Raw genomic sequence first — 18,657 nt, forward strand, 5'->3', positions numbered from 1 at the left:
TCCAACCATCTCATCGCTGTGGTCCCCTTCTCCTGCCTTCAGTCTTTCCCAGCATCAGGCTCTTTTTCAGTGAGTCAGTTCTTCGCATCAGGTGGCCAAAGTGTTGGAGTTTCAGCTTCAGCAACAGTCCTTCCAATGAATAGTCAGGACTCATTTCCTTTAGGATTGACTGGTTGGATATCCTTGCAGTCCAAGGGACTCAAGAGTCTTCTCCAACACCACAGTTCAAAAGCATCAAGTCTTTGGTGCTCAGCTTTCTTTATAGTCCAACTATCACATCCATACATGACTACTGGAAAAACCATAGCTTTGACTAGACGGAATTTGTCGGCAAAATGATATCTCCGCTTTTTAACAGAGAGCCTTAGTTGTTTGAAGTCAGAGTGTTGGAAAAGGTCAGCATCATTCCCTGGATTCAGACCTATCTAGGGTCTCAGCAGATAGTTATCCTCCACCTTGGTGAGGACCTTAGATCCAGCTGAACTAAAAGATTGACATCAGATTCTTATATATATCCCATGAGGAAGAACTAGGACTCTTTTTATTAAACTATTGTTTACTATTACTTAACTTAGCAATTGTTTCTTGACTGGTTTTCCTTTATTTCTGCATTCTTTCCCTTCACTTAAGGTCATTGATCACTGAGACCTGTTCAAGAGCTGCCACTGAGGCCAGGCTTAGATGACAAAACAGCTTTGGCCAAAAATGGCTTCTCTTCTGTCAAGAAAGCCATGCCTAGTTCTCTTTCTCCAGGGACCATCTACTCTGTTTACCTTAGGACCCTCATTCCATTGCATTTTACAGATAGCTACTGGACATGCTGGGTAATCTTCCTGGAAGTGGGGATACAGCAGTGAACAAAACAGGCAAAGTCCTTGCCTTTAAGGAGCTTACATTCTAGTAGAAGTAGAAGACAATAAGCAAATAAGGAAATAAGTAAAATGCATAGTATTGGATGGCAGTCAGAGTGATAGAGGCAAATAAAGCAGGGAGGATGATACAGTGTGATATCAGAGTCGGGTGATATCAGAGATGGCCCCAAAGATGAAGTGACTTTGGATAACCCAAAGGAGCTAAGGGAGTGAGCTGTCTGGATGTCTGGGCAGAGAGTATTTGAAACAGAGTGAACAGTATTGCAAATGTCCTGAGATAGGCCACCTTTGAGGAAGAGAATGAAGATCAGTGCGGTTGGAGTGAAAGAGGGCAAGCTAGAGAGTGGAAGATGAAGTCAAAGAGATAAGGGAACACCCTTGTTGGATCCTAAGAGCATTTCAGTGACTTTAACTTTTACTGGAAAGAAGATTTCTAGTAGTCATGTATGGATGTGAGAGTTGAACTACAAAGAAAGCTGAGCACCAAAGAATTGATGCTTTTGAACTGTGGTGTGGGAAAAGACTCTTCAGAGTCCCTTGGACTGCAAGGAGATCCAACCAGTCCATCCTAAAGGAAATCAGTCCTGAATATTCATTGGGAGGACTGATGCTGAAGCTGAAACTCCAATACTTTGGCCACCTCATCGAAGAACTGACTCATTGGAAAAGAGCCTGATGCTGGGCAAGACTGAAGATAGAAGGAGAAGGGGACGACAGAGGATGAGATGGTTGGATGGCATCACCGACTTGATGGATATGAGTTTGAGTAAGCTCCAGGAGTTGGTGATGGACAGGAAGCCTGGTGTGCTGCAGTCCGTAGTGTCCCAAAGAGTTGGACACGAACTGAACTGAACTGAACTTTTACTCTGAGTTAGGAACCATTGAACAGAGGAGGGACATAGATCTGATTTTTGCTTTAACAGAGTCCCTAAAACCACTGTATGTCATGGCAGCCTGAGCCTAGGTTGGATAAGAATTTCCAGACACAGAGTATTTCAGAAGGGAGTGAGTTTAAGGTGCTTAAAGTGCAGCGGGCTGACCTTTTGACAGGTCAGGGAGAGTTGACAGTTTTTGTGGGTTAGTAGCCAATTTTTATAGCCTCAAGACAAAAAATTCCTGCTGGAAAGGTTGCATTAGGTGATTGGTTAGGGTGAGTATTTTTGCCTAATTTGGGGTCAGGAAGCTGCCTGTAAGGATTGGGGGGCTTTTGGCAACAGTTACAGCTGGGTTCAGTTAGTTCCATAGATGGCCTTGGTTCAAGGTCTCGCATCTGTGACCTTGGTATGGGACCCCACAGTGAATGGAGGACAGATCTGAAGAGAGCCAGAGTAGAAGCAGGAGATCAAGTAGGTCACTACTGTCATCCTATGAGAGGTGATGGTGACTCTGGTTAGTGTGGTAACAGGAGAGGAGATGAGAAGCAGTTGGATTCTGGATGTTTTGAATACAGAGCCAGTAGGGTTTCCTGATGGATTGGGTGGCATGAGAAAAAGGGAGGAATTTTTGGCCTGACCATTAACTGAGTATGTATAGGCTGTGGCAGTTTTACTGAGTCCTAGCTCTCTGTGCTCCATGCACAACAGGCCAGTAAATTGGGAGACAAGGTGCTGAGGCGAGGAATAGTGACTTTATTTGGAAAGTTGGCAGAGAAGAAGGCAGAGTAGTGTCTCAAAAAAAAGATCTTGTCAGGGTCTGGGTGTCTTTTATAGAACAGAGAGGGGGAGGAGGTGAGGAAGTAAGGTATTTAAAAAGGCCGTGTGTGTATGCTCAGTCATGTCCAACTCTTTTGTGACCCCATGGACTGTTGCCCACCAAGCTTCTCTGTCCATGGGATTTCCCAGACAAGAATACTGGAGTGGATGCCATTTCCTCCTCCAAGAAGTGAAGTGAAGTGAAGTTGCTCAGTTGTGTCCGCCTCTTTGCGACCCCATGGACTGTAGCCTGCCAGGCTGGGATCTTCCCAATCCAGGGATCAAACCCAAGTCCCCTGCATTGGCAGGCAGATCCTTTACCACTGAGCCACCTAGAAAGCCCAAAAAGGTCATAAATCTTGCAAATATCTCCTGGAATGGCCAGTCTTGGGTAATAGAGGGAAGGAAATGTGTTAATTTCTTCTTTCTAATAGCCATTCACAGGTGGACAAGATCTGGATGTCTCCCTAAACAAAGGCACTTTGGTTTAATCTTCAGGCAGAAGGGAGGGTTCCCTATGGCAGACCATTATGTACAGACATTATCCTGTTAGTGGACAAAAGCAACAGGAAGCAAAGATTAAAGTAAAAGAAAGATCCAACATGTAGTCAGATTTTGTTCTAGGTGGCTCAGTAGTAAAGAATCTACCTGCCAATACAGGAGACACGGGTTTTAATTCCTGGATTGGGAAGATCCTGGAGTATAGCAACCCACTCCAGTAGTCTTGCACGGAAAATTCCATGGACAGAGGAGCCTGGCAGGCTACACAGTCCATGGGGTCGCAGAGAGTCGACAAGACTGAGCAGCTGAGTGTGCACGTGCGTGCGTGCACACACACATCACAGAAGGAGCAGATTTGGGAGTGAGGGGAAGATCAGGAACTTGATTTAACACGTATTAAGTTTGAGATGTCTATTAGGCGTGTCAAGACACCAAGAAAGAGGTTGGATTTACATGTTTGGCAAGATCTGGGTTGGAGATATACAATTGAGAGTCATCAGCATACGGATGTTATTTCAAGCTATGAGATTAAAAGAAATCACCAAGGGAGCAAATATAAACAGGAAAGAAAAGATGTGCAAGGACTGAATCCTGGAGCTCTCTGTCGACTTAAAAAAGATACACAATGTGAGAATTATGATTTATTGGGGGCAAAGTAGTTTTATTTGGGGGCAAAATGAGAACTGCAGCCCGAGATGCTGCACCTCAGATAGCTCTGAGAAACTGCTCCAATGAGGTGAGGTGGTGGGGAGGTCAGTGTATGTGGTTTTGGTGAAGGGGGAATTCATACAATCAAGCACTTTCTTTGCAGAAGTTTTCTGCCAACGATGAGGAGCTGATGTCACCATGACGGGATTTAGTGCTCTTCTAGATAGGAGGAGATGCAAGGACTGGGCTCATAAAATCAGTTCCTGAAAATATCTAGCTATTTAAGGACCTGTTCTGCCAGTTTTCCTGGAACACAAAGTATCCAGTTCCTGTTTTCCACCCTGAACTTCCTTCAGGGCGTGTGGAAGATCAACAGCTGCAACAGCACAGGAGTCAATCCCTGCAGAGGCAGATGGCAAATGCCTATGGCAAGTGCCAGTTTGTCATTGACATCTCCGACATTAAATGGTTTTAGAGAATCATTGTTGTTTAGTCGCTAGGTTGTGTCCGACTCTTTCACGACCCCGTGGACTGTAGCCTGCCAGGCTCTTCTGTCCATGGGATTTCCCAGGCAAGAATATTGGAGTGGGTTGCCATTTCCATCTCCAGGGGATCTTCCCAACCCAGGGACTGAACCTGTGTCTCCTTCTTTGGCAGGTGGATTCTTTACCACTGAGCCACCATGACAAACTGATTAGAAACATCTAGGTCCAAGATGGCAGAAGATTCCAGTGGACCTTGAGCCTCATTCAGTTTAGTTCAGTTCAGTCGCTCAGTCATGTCCGACTCTATGACTCCATGGACTGCAGCATGCCAGGCTTCCCTGTCCATCACCAACTCCCGGAGCTTATTCAAACTCATGTCCATCGAGGTGGTGATGCCATCCAATCATCTCATCCTCTGTCATCCCCTTCTCCTCCTGCCCTCAATCTTTCCCAGCATCAGGCTCTTCTTCATTGAGTCAGTTCTTCACATCAGGTGGCCAAAGTGTTGGAGTTTCAGTTTCAGCATCAGTCCTTCCAATGATATTCAGGACTGATTTCCTTTAGGATTGATTGTTTGGATATCGTTGCAGTCCAGGGGACTCAAGAGTCTTCTCCAACAGCGTAATTCAAAAGCATCAATTCTTTGGCACTCAGCTTTCTTTATAGTCCCAACTCTCACATCCATACATGAACTACTGGAAAAACCATAGTTTTGACTAGACAGACCTTTGTTGGCAAATTAATGTCTCTGCTTTTTAATATGCTGTCTAGGTTGGTCATAGCTTCCAAGGAGCAAGCATCTTTTAATTTCATGGCTGCAGTCACCATCTGAATTGATTTTGGAGCCCAAGAAAATAAAGTCTTTCACTATTTTCATTGTTTCCCTATCTGGTTTGCCTTGAAGTGATGGCAAATGAGCTTCCTTATATGCTCAGTGTAATACATTAGCATCTAAATGACACACCCTCCAGCACCTTGACCCTTCAGAGCTAACCCTAAAGGTCAAAGTGAGTGGTGGCCTAAATTCCTGGAAATTCCCACCTCCTCCCCCAAATAGGTAGAATACTCCTCCCACTCATTAGCATATGAAATTACCCACCCAGGTAAAAACTGACAACCCCATACGCTGGGGCCGCTCTCACCTTCTGAGATGGCCTACACTTAGTCTGTGGAGCGTGTTCTAAGTCCACTTTTTACCTATCACTTTGTCTCTCACTGAATTCTTTTTGCGATGAGACATCAATAACCTGAGTTTTGTTAAGTCCTGAGACCAGGTGTGTGATCTCGGTTAGAAGACGATGGGTTTAAGCCCCAGTCTGAGTTGCATATTTTCAGTTCCAACTGTGTGGGGTCTAAGTGTTTGTGGTCAGCATGTAGTTAACTTCTTGCACATGGTGAGGGTTTCAGCATCTGCTGAATAGCTTAAAGGATATGGCTCAGAATATTATCCATAGCCCTTAAGGAGGAACTTAAAGTGCGTGACTTGGTTTATTTATTTACTTATTTTTGAAAAATGTACTTGGCTGTGCCAGGTCTTAGTTTTGGCATGCGGGAGCCTTTGTTGCCGTGTGTGGGATCTAGTTCCCTAACCAGGGACCGAGCCAGGGCCCCCTGCATTGGGAGCACAGAGTCTTGACCACTGGGCCACCAGGGAAGTCCCCCTTGACTTGGTTTAATAGATAAACTCTTATTGTCTTGCTTGACTGTTTTCCTTTCATTGTGCATTTTCTCACTACTCTGATTAACTTTGTTCTTTGGGAAGGCCTAGGAGGCTAAAGATTTTCTACAAATAAGAGAGGCAGAGGATATAGGTGGCTGTGTGCTGGGAGGGCCCCATGGGGTCCTGTTGAGTTACAAAGACAATTTTTTAAGTGGGAAAAATAGTTGTACGTTTATATATTGATGGGAAAAAGCCAGTAGAGTCAGATGATGCGGGACAGAGATTAGAGGAGCAACTTTGTTGATGAGGTATGAGCGGATGGGATCTTTTACGGAATGAGAGCTTGGCTTTGGTCAGGACGCTAACGTGCATCCAGAATGAGAAACGAGAAGCACAGCATGGGCACCAAGGCAGAGAGATGGATGGATGTGGTGGAACCTGGTGGAGATTCTCTCGGATGGCCTCTTTTCCTCAGTGAATTAGGCAGCAAGGTCAGCTGGATGGAAGAAGGGATAGAAATTTAGAGAAGTTGGGGGGCGTTGATGCACTAGTCATCTCGGGACACTTAACCTTGAGTGTGTATCAGAATCACCTAGAGAGTCTGTTCAAGCCCCATCCAGAGTTTCTGGTTCTGGAGGGCTGGGTGGGCCTGAGAATCTGAGTTTCTAGGAAGTTTCTGGGTGGTGCTGAGGCTGCTGGTCTAGGGATGACCCTTTGAGAACTAGCTAGTATGGCCCAGTGGGTGGGAGAGCGAGTGTATGAACTGTGGACAGACAGTAGGGTTGTTAGGCAGCTTCAAGGACTGGTTTGAGGTTGGAAATCAGGGATTGAAAGTGTTTCCATTCAGTATTCTTCCTCATCACATTCACAGTCACTGTCCCTGGGTGGAGTCCTGTCTTTTTCTTTTTTTAACTTTTTATTTTGTATTGGGGTATAGCCAGTTAACGATGTTGTGGTAGTTTCAGGAGGACAGCAGAGGGTCTCAGCCATACATACACGTGTATCCATTTTACCCCTAAAGTCCCCTCCCATCCAGGTTGCCCCATGACATCGAGCAGAGTTCCATGTGATGTACAGTAGGTCCTTGTTGGTTATCCATTTTATTTATTTTTAAAACTTTTTATTTCGTATTGAGGTATAGCCAATTAATAGTGTTGTGATAGTTTCTGGTGAACAGTGAAGGGACTCAAGCCATACATATAATGTATCCATTCTCCCCCAAACTCCCCTCCCATCCAGTCTGCCCCATAACATTGAGGAGAGGTCCCTGTGCTATATAGTAGGTGCTGTTGGTTATCCATTTTAAATATAGCAGTGTGTACCTGTCCATCCCAAATCTCCCAACTTCCCCTTCCCTTCATTCTGCCCCCGCCATCCAGCAAGTTCATGTCTGTGAGTCTCTTTCTGTTTTGCAAGTAAGTTCATTTCACATATAAGGGATGTTGTACGATATCTGCCGAATTTCCGTTTGACGTATGAGTCTCCCAATTCTTCCCCTTAAAAAACCCATAAATCTCTAAATCTCTTAGCTCTCTTCTCTTCACAGTTCTCTTGGAAGAGTTGTGCACACTGTCTCCCCACCTCCCCATCTATTCTTCAGACAGCTGGGAACCACCTGCACCCACTTGGCATCCTTTTCTGCTTGCTCGCTCCAATGGGCCTTTTCAGTCTTACTCGATTACTAGACCTCTTGCAAAGTTGAGACTGCCTACAGATTGTGTGATAATGCTTTTCTCCTTTACTCCCTGCTACCTCCTTCTCATTCCCCCTTTCCTCTGGTGTTGCTTCATTCTCAGTTTTCAGAGAGCTTATAGCACCGTGGTTGTTATACTTGCAGACTGTGTACTGTAGATTTCCTGAGGTAACTTCTGATTCCTCTGGTTACTAGCGTGAGCCCTGCAATTTTTACATCTGTATCTTCATACTATAACAAAAAATGGGGGACTTCCCTGGTGGCATAGTGGATAAGAATCTGCCTGACAACACAGGGGACAAGGGGTTTGATCCCTGGTCTGGGAAGATCCCATATGCCCCGGAGCAACTAAGCCCGTGGACCATAACTACTGAAGCCCATGTGCCCTCAAGCCAACAAGTCAGGACTGCTGAACACATGTGCTGCAGATGTTGAAGCCCCTGCCCCTGGAGCCTGGACTCTGCAACAAGAGAAGCCACCGCACCACAACTAGGGAGTAGCCCCCGCTCACCACAGCTAGAGAAAGCCTGTGTGTAGCAACAAAGACCCAGTGCAGCCAAAAATAAATAGGTAGATAAGTATAGCAGTGTGTGCGTATCAAAAAAGATATTTAAAAAAATGGGGATAGTAGTATCTGCTTCCTCATGGAGTTGATTTGAGGACTATATGGGTTCATATAGGAAATTCTCGGGCAGTCCAGTGGTCAGGACTCCATGCTTTCACTGCCGAGGGTGCGGGTTCAATCCCTCATCGGGGAACTAAGATCCCGTAAGCCATATGGCATGGTGAAAAAAGAAAAGTTCATATAAACAAAAAGCTTTCAGTGGCACTTGGCATGTAGTGAGTGTCTGAGCTCATCTGATCTCCCGCTCATTCATCAGCTATTACTTGTATGGGCTGATGATGCCCAAATGTGTACTCACTCCTGAGTACCGGTCATAGTCATCCAACTGCCTCCTGACATACCCTTGGACATCACATCAGTACCTCAATCTGAGCGTGTCTGAACCTTTAAACTTGCCATTTTCCATTCCATTTGCTCCCCTTCCTTTAATCCCCACATCTATGAATGGTGGCATCATCTATCTAGTTTACTACCAAAAATTTGCTAGTTTTCAACTTCTCTCCTCCCATAGTTCTCAAACAGAGGTATTCTCTTAGTCTATCAACTCAGATAAACAGGAAACTAATGTTTTTTTTTTGTGTAATATGGCTACATTTCTATGTGGCTGCTGTTTAGTTGCTAGGTTGTGTCTGACTCTGCGACTCCATGGACTGTAGCCTGCCAGGCTGCTCTGTCCATGTGCTTTCCCAGGCAAGAATATACTGGAGTGGGTTGCCATTTCCTTCTCCAGGGGATCTTCCTGACCCAGGGATTGAACCTGAGTCTCCTCCGTGGCGGGCGAATTCTTTCCTACTGACCTACCTGGGAAACCATTCTATGGAGCCAGCCCCTATTTAACTGGAGTGGTGGACAGCTGAGTTTCAGTCCGTTGATGGAGTTGCCCTTCCTTTCTTCAAGGATTGCCTGAACTCTGAGGGGTGTCCCATACATATTTACTAAAGCCCTGGAGGAAGTGGCCCTTGTTATTGGGTTGGCCAAAAAGTTCATTTGGGTTTTTCTGTAAGATGTTATGGAAGAACCCAAATGAACCTTTTGGCCAACCCAATGTTAAATGGCCACCCAAGTGTCCACTGGGATGTATGCTGCCTGGTTCCTGCTTGTGTGACCTTGTTAGGTCTGATGTGTCTCTGCTGCCTCTTGGTCACTCTTGGACACGTGAGAATTATTCTGCCTATTCCAGGCCCCAGAATAGCAGGAGAAAGCATGACGCTCTCCAAGGTTCCAGCTCTCTCCAAAATAGGCTGCTCTCTGCAGTCACTTCCTCTCCCTGTCCTCTATCTTAGGATCTACCCCTGGTTGGGTGGTAGGGCCCCCTTGTGGTCAGATCTCAAAACCTTCTCTGGGTTTTTTTCTGTTTCTGGGCTTCACCTCTGGCTTGTGTATGCAGGTGGTGCTGGTGGTCATGCCAACGGGAGGCCTGGCTTTACCCAAGACATCTTCTCTACACCTTCTCTCCAGGCTGTGAGTTCTTTCTGTCTCGTGAAGAGTCTAGGCTAATGGAGCATAAAGGCCAGAGCTGGCTTCCCATTTTCCCCCCTTTTTTTTAAAAAAATAATTTTATTATGTATTTATTTTTGACTGTGCTGGGTCTTCGTTGTTGTGTGGGCTTTTTTCTAGTTGCAGAGCCCAGTCTTCCCTTTGTGGTGGCTTCTCTCGTTGCGAAGCATGGGCTCTAGGGCACGTGGGCTTCAGTAGTTGTGTTTCCTGGGCTCTAGGGCACAGGCTCAGTAGTTGTAGCGCGTAGACTTAGCTGCTCCGTGGCTTGTGGGATCTTCCGGATTCTCCACCACTTAGCTACGAGGGAAGCCCTGTCCCCTGGTTTTTGCTGTCACGTCCTTTTACTGAGGCATGTGCACAAAACTTTGGCTGGTTAAAGTAAGGCTATAGGGGTAAAGGGAAGCCGACAAAAATAAAATTTAAAAATATCATCGTACTGTATCCACTGCATCTTGTGGGGACCATGTCTTTTTTATTCTCTTTCTTTTGTTCCCCTCAGGTTCCCCTCTTACTGCCTCCGTTGCTTCTTAGTTCCAAGTTTTTTTTTTTTTAAAGATTTTTTTGGTGTTGACCATTTTAAAGTTTTTATTGAATTTGCTACAGTATTGTTTCTGTTTTCTGTTTTAGTTTTCTGGCTATGAGGCATGTGGGATTTTGGCTCCCCCCAACCCTACATTGGAAGGCAAAGTCTTAACCACTAGATTGCCAGGGCAGTTCCCAGAGTTTCATTCTCATATTTCTCCTGGTTTGGCAAAATTTTCTTCCCAATCCTGAGGGTCAGGTTTCAGGAAAACAACATGAGGTTTTTATGGTTGAAGACCTTTAATAAAAAAAATAAGTTTAGAAAGACTGAGTGACATATCCAATGTCTGATAAATATTTTATCTTGACTAAAACCAACGCTAACATTTAGCACTCGCACTAAAGGAAGTGTCAGTAACATTTTACAGATCTGAAGTTAGCAGTAATATGTATATTATAATTTCTATTTGTCATCCCTGGGTGGTTTCACTTCTTTGGGGTTTCCCTGCAGTTTCAAGAGTCTAGTTGGTTTCAATGCAGGTGACATGTTAGGGTTTCTCTTCATGCTCGGTGCCTTCTGCAGGCATGTCTCCTGAGCTTTAGGATTTCCAGATGCTATGGCCCCACTGTCTCATTCCCTCGTGGTCTCCAAGCCGACTTTGCGGAATCCTTTACAAAGGGTGCCGGCCTGAGATCACATCCTATGATTTTTGACACCTTGGTAAGGAGAAGCAGGAAAAACCATTCTTTAAAAGTTGCCAGCACAGGGGCTTTCCTGGCAGTTCAGTGGCTAAGACTCCGTGCTCCTAGTGCAGGGGGCCTGGGTTTGTTCCCTGGTCAGGGAACTAGATTCCATATGCTCCAACTAAAGACCCGGCGAAGTCAAATAGAAATAATAAATATATTTTTGAAAAAGTTGCAAGCACATTTTCAGTTTATAGAGAGGGAGAGACTTCCCACTGGAGCTGACTGATTCTTTGCTTTGGGAAAATCACCACAAAGAGGTTTTAATTTCCTACTCGTGGAGCAAGTATCCATCACTGAACTGAGAGGGTTGTTAGATCTGGCGGGTGGGAATGGTTTTCTGGCCTTCTAGCTTTTTTAGAAGGTGCTGGGGAGAAAGTATGCCTTGGCTATGAGTTTTGAGTGCCCTGGCTGGGTCTCCGCCCAGCGTATGTGTACAGGATCTGAAGTGTGAGACAGGGACCCGGGGAGCGGGGGCAGGAGGTGCTAGAAGGTGAGAGGGAGCTGGTGGGTGGTGGACGTCCTTCAGGCCTACTCAGGGCCCAGACGCCGGCTAACACAGACATTTTCAAATGAACTGAGTTGGCGTGTGTCATGAGTCTGAGTGTGGGTGGCCTCTTAGGGTTAGAGGCGTACCCCAGCCCATGCCTCTGAAGGAAGTGGACTTTCTGCTGTTAGTTGTGCTGAGACAGGAAGTAAAGAATGGGGGGTGATGGGTCTTAGACTCTTGGGGAGGAGAAGCTTTCCTCTTTCTGGGCTTCCTGACACTGTGTTCTGGGCTCTGAGGGGTTGGTGTGCTCAGAGCGTTCCTGGAGCTGACCCTCACCTGAGGGAGCAAGGCTGAGGGGTGTCCCTATTTAAGGCCCTCCTTCTCTTCACAAGTTTGGCTGAGGTGAATAGCTCTGCTTCATAAGGGCAGAGGTTCAGACCACCATGGTTCCTGCCCTTGACCTGGCCCAGCTCCGTCCAATAGAGCTTTCTGTGAGGAGGGAGCATCACCAGCCACATGTGCTGTTGCGCGCTTGAAGTGTGACTGTTGCGGCTGAGGAACTGAAAATTTAATTTACCTAAGTGTTACTTGTTTATGTCTAAATGCACACATGTGGCTAGTGGCTACCATACTGGACAGCTAGGGTCTAGATGGCAGAAAGCCATGAAGCGTTAAAGCCCAAAGCCTGAACCCAGAGCTGTGATGCTGGCTGTCGTTATCAGAGGATACGGAGGTGCCAAGAGGCTGTGTCACCCTGTGTGGGGGGTGGAGTTGTCCCAGAAGGCCCCACAGCAGGAGGCGCCAGTGTCCTAAATGTGCCAAGGCTGCAGCTGACACCCCAAGAGCCCAGGACAGTGGGACCAAGTGTCAGGTCATAATTAAACTGACTGCCCACCATCCCATAGTGAGTGCCTCAGGCCCTGTCCTCCCTGTCCGGCTCAGTTACCAGTGGTCCAGAGAACTCAGCATTTCTCTTCTGTGGCATCTCCTTACTCAACCAGTTCCCGTCTCCACCTCCCCAAAACCCTCTCACCCCCGGACACTTCTCTGGGGTGGACAAGCTCTGCTTTGTTCTCAGCCTCTTCTCCGGAGAGTCTGAGTGCCGGCCTTCAGTGAAACCCATTGTCCCTTGAGGACATTGTTTCCCTTGAGGCCTCCTTCAGTGGAATCTGCCTTTTTTTAAACTGGAAGATAATTGCTTTACCCTGTTGTGTTGGCGTCTGCCACACAGCAATGCGAATCAGCCATAATTATATATATGTGTGTGTGTGTATGTATGTGTGTATATATGTATGTATGTATCTCCCTTCCCTCCTGAGCTTCCCTCCCCTCTTCCAATGGAGTCTGCTTTTACTCCATCCCTCACACATCTCAGGGTCAGGAGGTGGGGTTTGGGTGTCCTAGGGCTGCCGGGACAAATGACCATCTCTTAAAGCAACAGAAATGTTTTTTTTAGACTTACACTTTTGGCCAGAAGTCCAAAATCAAGGTGCTTCCAGGGCCATGCTCCCTCTGAAGCCTCTGGGGGAGGGTCCTTCCTGGCCTCTTCCAGCTTCTGGTGGTCCCCGGTGATCCTTGGCTGGGGGCAGCACCACTCCAGTCTTTCCTCCATCTTCACATGGCTGTCTTCTCTCTGTGTCTCCTGTTTCTCTGTTCAAATTTCCCTTTCTCATAAGGGCACCAATCTTTGGATTAGGGTCCACTCTAATCCTATGGGCTTCCCTGGTGGCCCAGAAAGTAAAGAATCTCTCTGCAATGCAGGATCCCTGGGTTGGGAAGACCCCCTGGGGAAAGGAATGGCAACCCACTCCAGTATTCTTGCCTGGGAAATTCCATGAACAGAGGAACCTGGTGGGCTACAGTCCATGGTATGACTGTAGGATCCTATGACTTCATTTTAGCTTGATTACATCTGCAAAGACCCAGTTTCCAAATAAGGCTTCATTCATGGGTCATGGGGATTAGGACTTGAATGTATCTTTTTGGGGGAGGCTACACTTCAACCCCAAAATCACTGCAGATGGTGATTACAGCAATGAAATTAAAAGACGGTTACTCCTTGGAAGGAAAGTTATGACCAACCTAGATAGCATATTAAAAAGCAGAGACATTACTTTGCCAACAAAGGTCCATCTAGTCAAGGCTATGGTTTTTCCAGTGGTCATGTATGGATCTAATAGTTGGACTGTGAAGAAAGCTGAGCACCGAAGAATTGATGCTTTTGAACTGTGGTGTTGGAGAAGACTCTTGAGAGTCCCTTGGACTGCAAGGAGATTCAACCAGTCCATCCTAAAGGAGATCAGTCCTGGGTGTTCATTGGAAGGACTGATGCTGAAGCTGAAACTCCAATACTTTGGCCACCTCATGCGAAGAACTGACTCATTGGAAAAGACCCTGATGGTGGGAGGGATTGGGGGCAGGAGGAGAAGGGGACGACAGAGGATGGCATCACCGACTCGATGGACATGAGTTTGAGTCAACTCTGGGAGTTTGTGATGGACAGGGAGGCCTGGCGTGCTGCGATTCATGGGGTTGCAAAGAGTCGGACACGACTGAGCTGAACTGAACTGAACACTGCAACCCACAACAGGTGGGGGCCGTGTCCTTGCTGCCTTCCTCCCTGTGGAGGAATCCACTGGCCTCTGGGTGCCCTGTTGCCAGCCTTCCTCACTGCTGCCACCTGCTGGCCCCAGGTCACCGCTGCCTCCTGGCTCAGTGGCTTCCTGCCTATCATTCTCCATGATTTCAACAACCACGTGGATGCTCCTTCCAGCCCGCTGGCCTGTCAGCTTTTGGCCCCCTGTACCTCCTCTTTCTATGTGTAATCTGCCCACTCTCTGACCTTTTTACTTCCTGACACAGTTAAGACTCTAAAATGCATTTTACAAATTAAGTGCTCACATAAACACAGCAGAAAGTTCCCTTGTTTACTTAAAAAAAAAAAAATTCTGTTAAAATACATAAAACAGTTTGGTAGCGTTAAGTACACTCCCATTGTTGTGAAACTGCCATCATCCATCTCCAGAATGCTTTTCATCTTGCAGAACTGAAACTCTGTACCCATTAAATAATGACTCCCATCCCTCCTTCCCCCTCACCTCAACCTCTGGCAACCACCATTTTACTTTCTGTCTCTCTGAATTTGATTTTTGGCTTTTTTTTTTTTTTTTTTTGTGGTAAAAATATATATATATAAAATTTACTATCTTAACCATTTTTAAGCATATAGTTAAGTTGTGTTAAATAGCAACTTCTTTTTAAGGGTACATTTTGGTTCAGTTGTGAGTGAAGAAATTCCAAGTAACAATTGCTCTAACACAGTATTCCATGGCTTCTCCGATCGCTCTACCATCATTAGGAATCCAAGCGTAGCATACAACTTCTATCTTGCAGTCCAAGATGGCTGCTCCAGTTCTAGCCATCAACTCCACATTTCAGCCAGCATGAAGATGAAAAGGGTTGAAAAGTACACGTTCTCCCTTTAAGAGCACTTCTCTGCTTGCAGTGCAGGAGACACGAGTTCGATTCCTGGGTCGAGACGATCCCCTGGAGAAGAATATTGCAGCTCACTCCCGTATTCTTGCCTGGAAAATTCCATGGACAGAGGAGTTTGGCAGGCTACAGTCCATGGGGTCACAGAGTCAGACATGACTGAGTGACTGAACACACATACATAGAAATTATACTCATTATTTTGTGTTAATGTTCCATTGGACAGAACTTAGCCATATGTGCACATCTTGCTACAAGGGAGCTGAGAAATGTAGTCTTTATTCTGATCAAATGTAGTCTTTATTCTAGTTCAAATTTGTGGGTTCTATTGCTGAGAAAGAAGAGGAGAATGCATGTTCGGACACCACTAAGCAATCTGCCACAGCTTTGCTGCCTCCTAGCAACAATCACTGCGTTGAAATCAATTCCTGATTTCTTACTGGGCTGTAGATTCCTTCAGCCAGGGGCTGTGTCTTTGACCTCTTCGCACAGCTAGGTACTTAACATTTGTTGTACAAATAAATGTTCCAGTGCTACCATCTGATTTGATTTTTTTATTTTATTTTTGGCTGCGCTGCAAAGCTTGCAGGATCTTAGTTCCCTGCAGTGGGGGGTGTGGAATCCACTGGACCACCAGGGAGTTTCCTCCATCTTATTTTGGAAATCAGAGAAGTGAGGCATTGAAGGGTGAAGTGACTAGGATCTTCTAGCTCAGGTTTCCACTGAATACCAGAGGCTATTTGATTGACCTCCTCTGACCATGCGCACTGCCGGGCACTCCCACCTCCGCTGCTGGGCCAGGCCGGCCATCAGTGGCCCTTCAGGGTGGAGCCACACTTGGCCTCTGCAGAACTCTCCTGTTGGTTCTACTCTGCCCTCCCCAGCATGTGCCCATTTCTATACTTTCCCTGTCCCCAGGTCTTCCCTCTGCCGGGCAAAGATGCCTCCCAAGAGTCTTTTTTTTTTTTAGTTTTTGGTTGTGCTGGGTTTTTGCTGCTGTGTGCAGTGGGCTTTCTCTAGTTGCGGTGAGCGAGGGCTGCTCTGTAGTTGCTGTGGGTGAACGTCTCATCTCGGTGGCGTCTCTCGTTGCAGAACACGGGCTCGAGGCCGCAGTAGTTGCAGCTCCAGGGTTCTAGAGCACAGGCTCAGTAGTTGTGGCGCACAGGCTTAGTTGCCCCTCATCATGTGGAATCTTCCCAGACCGGGGATTGAATCCCAGTCCCCTGCATTGGCAGGCAGATTCTCTTACCACTGAGCGACCAGGGAAATCCTTCTGGGAGTCTTCACAGGACATGATCCTCCCGAGGGGTGGGCATATTTGGGCCCTGAGAGCTCTGGGCAGGAGGCAGTCCCACCTTTGTCCTAAATCCTTGCTGGATTAGCAGGAGGGAGGACCTTTGTCACACTTTGCCAGAACTCAGGACTCCAGCCCCACAGATTCCTTAATGATAGATGAGAAAGTGGTTGACTCCTAACCTGGGACTTGCTTCCTTCACATGTAGAGAAACCTGCTCATCACAACATGGGAGTTGCAGACATAGGACAGGAACATCGTGCTGGTGGCGGTGGGGCAGGGGGGGTAGGGTGGCTGGAGGATGCATGTCATGGGTCCCCTGGATGCTGGGTACATTTATTGGTTGGCCAGAGAGAGTCCCTGCGTCTCCCCATGGTGATCCCCTTGCCCTTCGTGAGGGAGCACCTGGGTGTTGGGAAGACCCTCACACCAGATGTTCAGATGTTCCTCTGTCTCAGTGACGGAGGTGTGGAGAGGAGCTTCTTTCTGTTTCCATTGAGCAAGCATTCTGTGCCCTAAGGGAGGGACCTAGACGGCCGAGGGGGACGTGGGGGAGGGGTGAGGAGGAGTGGGAAGGGGCTTGGTGGGGTGAGTCCTGGGCATCTGTGCAGGAACCAGGGACGGCTGGGGCTTAGCCCTCCCCCCCCCCAAATTTTAAACTTTTAATTTTGAATTGGGGTATAGCCGATTAACAATGTCGTGGTAGTTTCTGGTGAACAGTGAAGGGACTCGGCATCCATATGCCTGTACCTATTCTCCCCCAAAGCCCCCTCCCATCCAGGCCGCCACATAACACTGAGCAGAGTTCCATACAACAGGTGCTTGTTTGTTATCCATTTAAAATACAGCAGTGTGTACACGACCTTCCCAAAGTCCCTAACTACCCCTCTTTGTTATTAGCCAAGTCACCGTGGACGTGTCGCAGCGCCTTCAGGCTCTCCTGCCTTGACCCGAGAGGAGCTGACTGCCATCATAGCCTGCCTCTGAGAGCCCGCTGCAGCCCCGGCCCACAGTCTTTCGGGTCGGCTTGTGCTGTGAGGCCTGACAGCTCTGACTTTTAAGTCGTTGAGCCCCTTCTCAGGCCCAGGCCTGTTCCTCTCTTCTCCATCTCTGCCTTCTGGAGCCCCTGGCCCTCAGATGGTCTCTGTATCTTCTGAAGCTAACCCCACTCACTGTGGGCCTTGGGCTCTCCTTCTCCCGCTCCGCCCCACGGTGGTGGAGGGACCCTTGTGGGGTGGGGCACTAAATTCTTGAGGGGGACAGTGCCAGGGTGACAAAGACCCCGCAGGGGGCTCACGCAGGTGCCGGGGTCTCATGGCTTCTCACAGTCGAGGCTTGGCTTCCCAGTTCCTTCCAACCTGAACTCTTACTACCCCGAGTGTAGCATTTGAATTCCCTTCCCCTTCTAAAGGCTCTTTTGGCTCAGTGGTAAAGAATCTGCCTGCAATGCAGGAGACCTGGGTTCGATCCCTGGGTCGAGAAGATCCCCTGGAGAAGGAAATGGCAACCCACTCCAATATTCTTGCCGGGTGAATCCCATGGATGGAGGAGGCTGGCGGGCTACAGTCCATGGGGTTGCAAGAGTTGGTCATGACTTAGGGACAAAACCACCACCAAGCAAAGCAAAAGGGACCTGTGCCCAGGCCGGGCGCCCTGTACTGAATGTCTGACAGACCATGTGGGGTTGGGTAGGCCTCCATTTCTTGTTGGCCACAGTTTCTTTTCCTTGGGGGCTTCTCTTGCTCTCTTCTAACCTGGCCACTAGGGGCTTGGGAGTCGGTGGCGTGAATTTAGATCCTAGGCCTTTAAGCAAAAGCTCAGAAAAATCATCCTACCCAGCACTAAATATCAGATGAGTCAGATTCTGGGTAGTCACCACTCTCCTCCTCCAGATGCCCTGGCAGAGCCTGGAAGGATGTCTGGGAGCTGTGTCACTCTGCCAGCCACTGGGACCCCTGATGCCAGGGAGTGCTGTTGCCGTTTTACTCAGTGATTTTAGGGCCTGTGTTGTCTCCCCACCCCAGTGCTCTCTATGGCCATGCTGGACTTATGCTTGTCCTCACACCCTGGTGGATGAGGGCAGCTCCATGTAGCAGATGTAACCTGATGGGGCATTTCTGAGAACAAGCCCATCTGAGAAAGGCAGACTCCGCACCCTGGTGCTTGTTAGCCTATTCTGGACCAGTGCCACATGGCTTGGCCCACAGGTGTTGTGGGCAGGTGAGTCCGCATAGAGGGAAGAAGCCTTTCTTTGGGCAAACGTGTGGTGGTAGAATGGTTGAGAAGCCAGGCGTGCAGTGGTCCACCCCTGGAGGCAGCGGGGAGAGGAAGGGCTGCTGAAGGTGGTGCAGGGGGGGACAAGAGGCAGGGGACTGGACCTCTTGGCTAAGGGAGGGGGGCGGGCAGGCCTGGAGAGAGGAGCAAAGCAGAGACCCACAGGTGG

Source organism: Cervus canadensis, chromosome 11, assembly GCF_019320065.1.
Source record: "Cervus canadensis isolate Bull #8, Minnesota chromosome 11, ASM1932006v1, whole genome shotgun sequence".
NCBI classification, from domain to species: domain Eukaryota; kingdom Metazoa; phylum Chordata; class Mammalia; order Artiodactyla; family Cervidae; genus Cervus; species Cervus canadensis.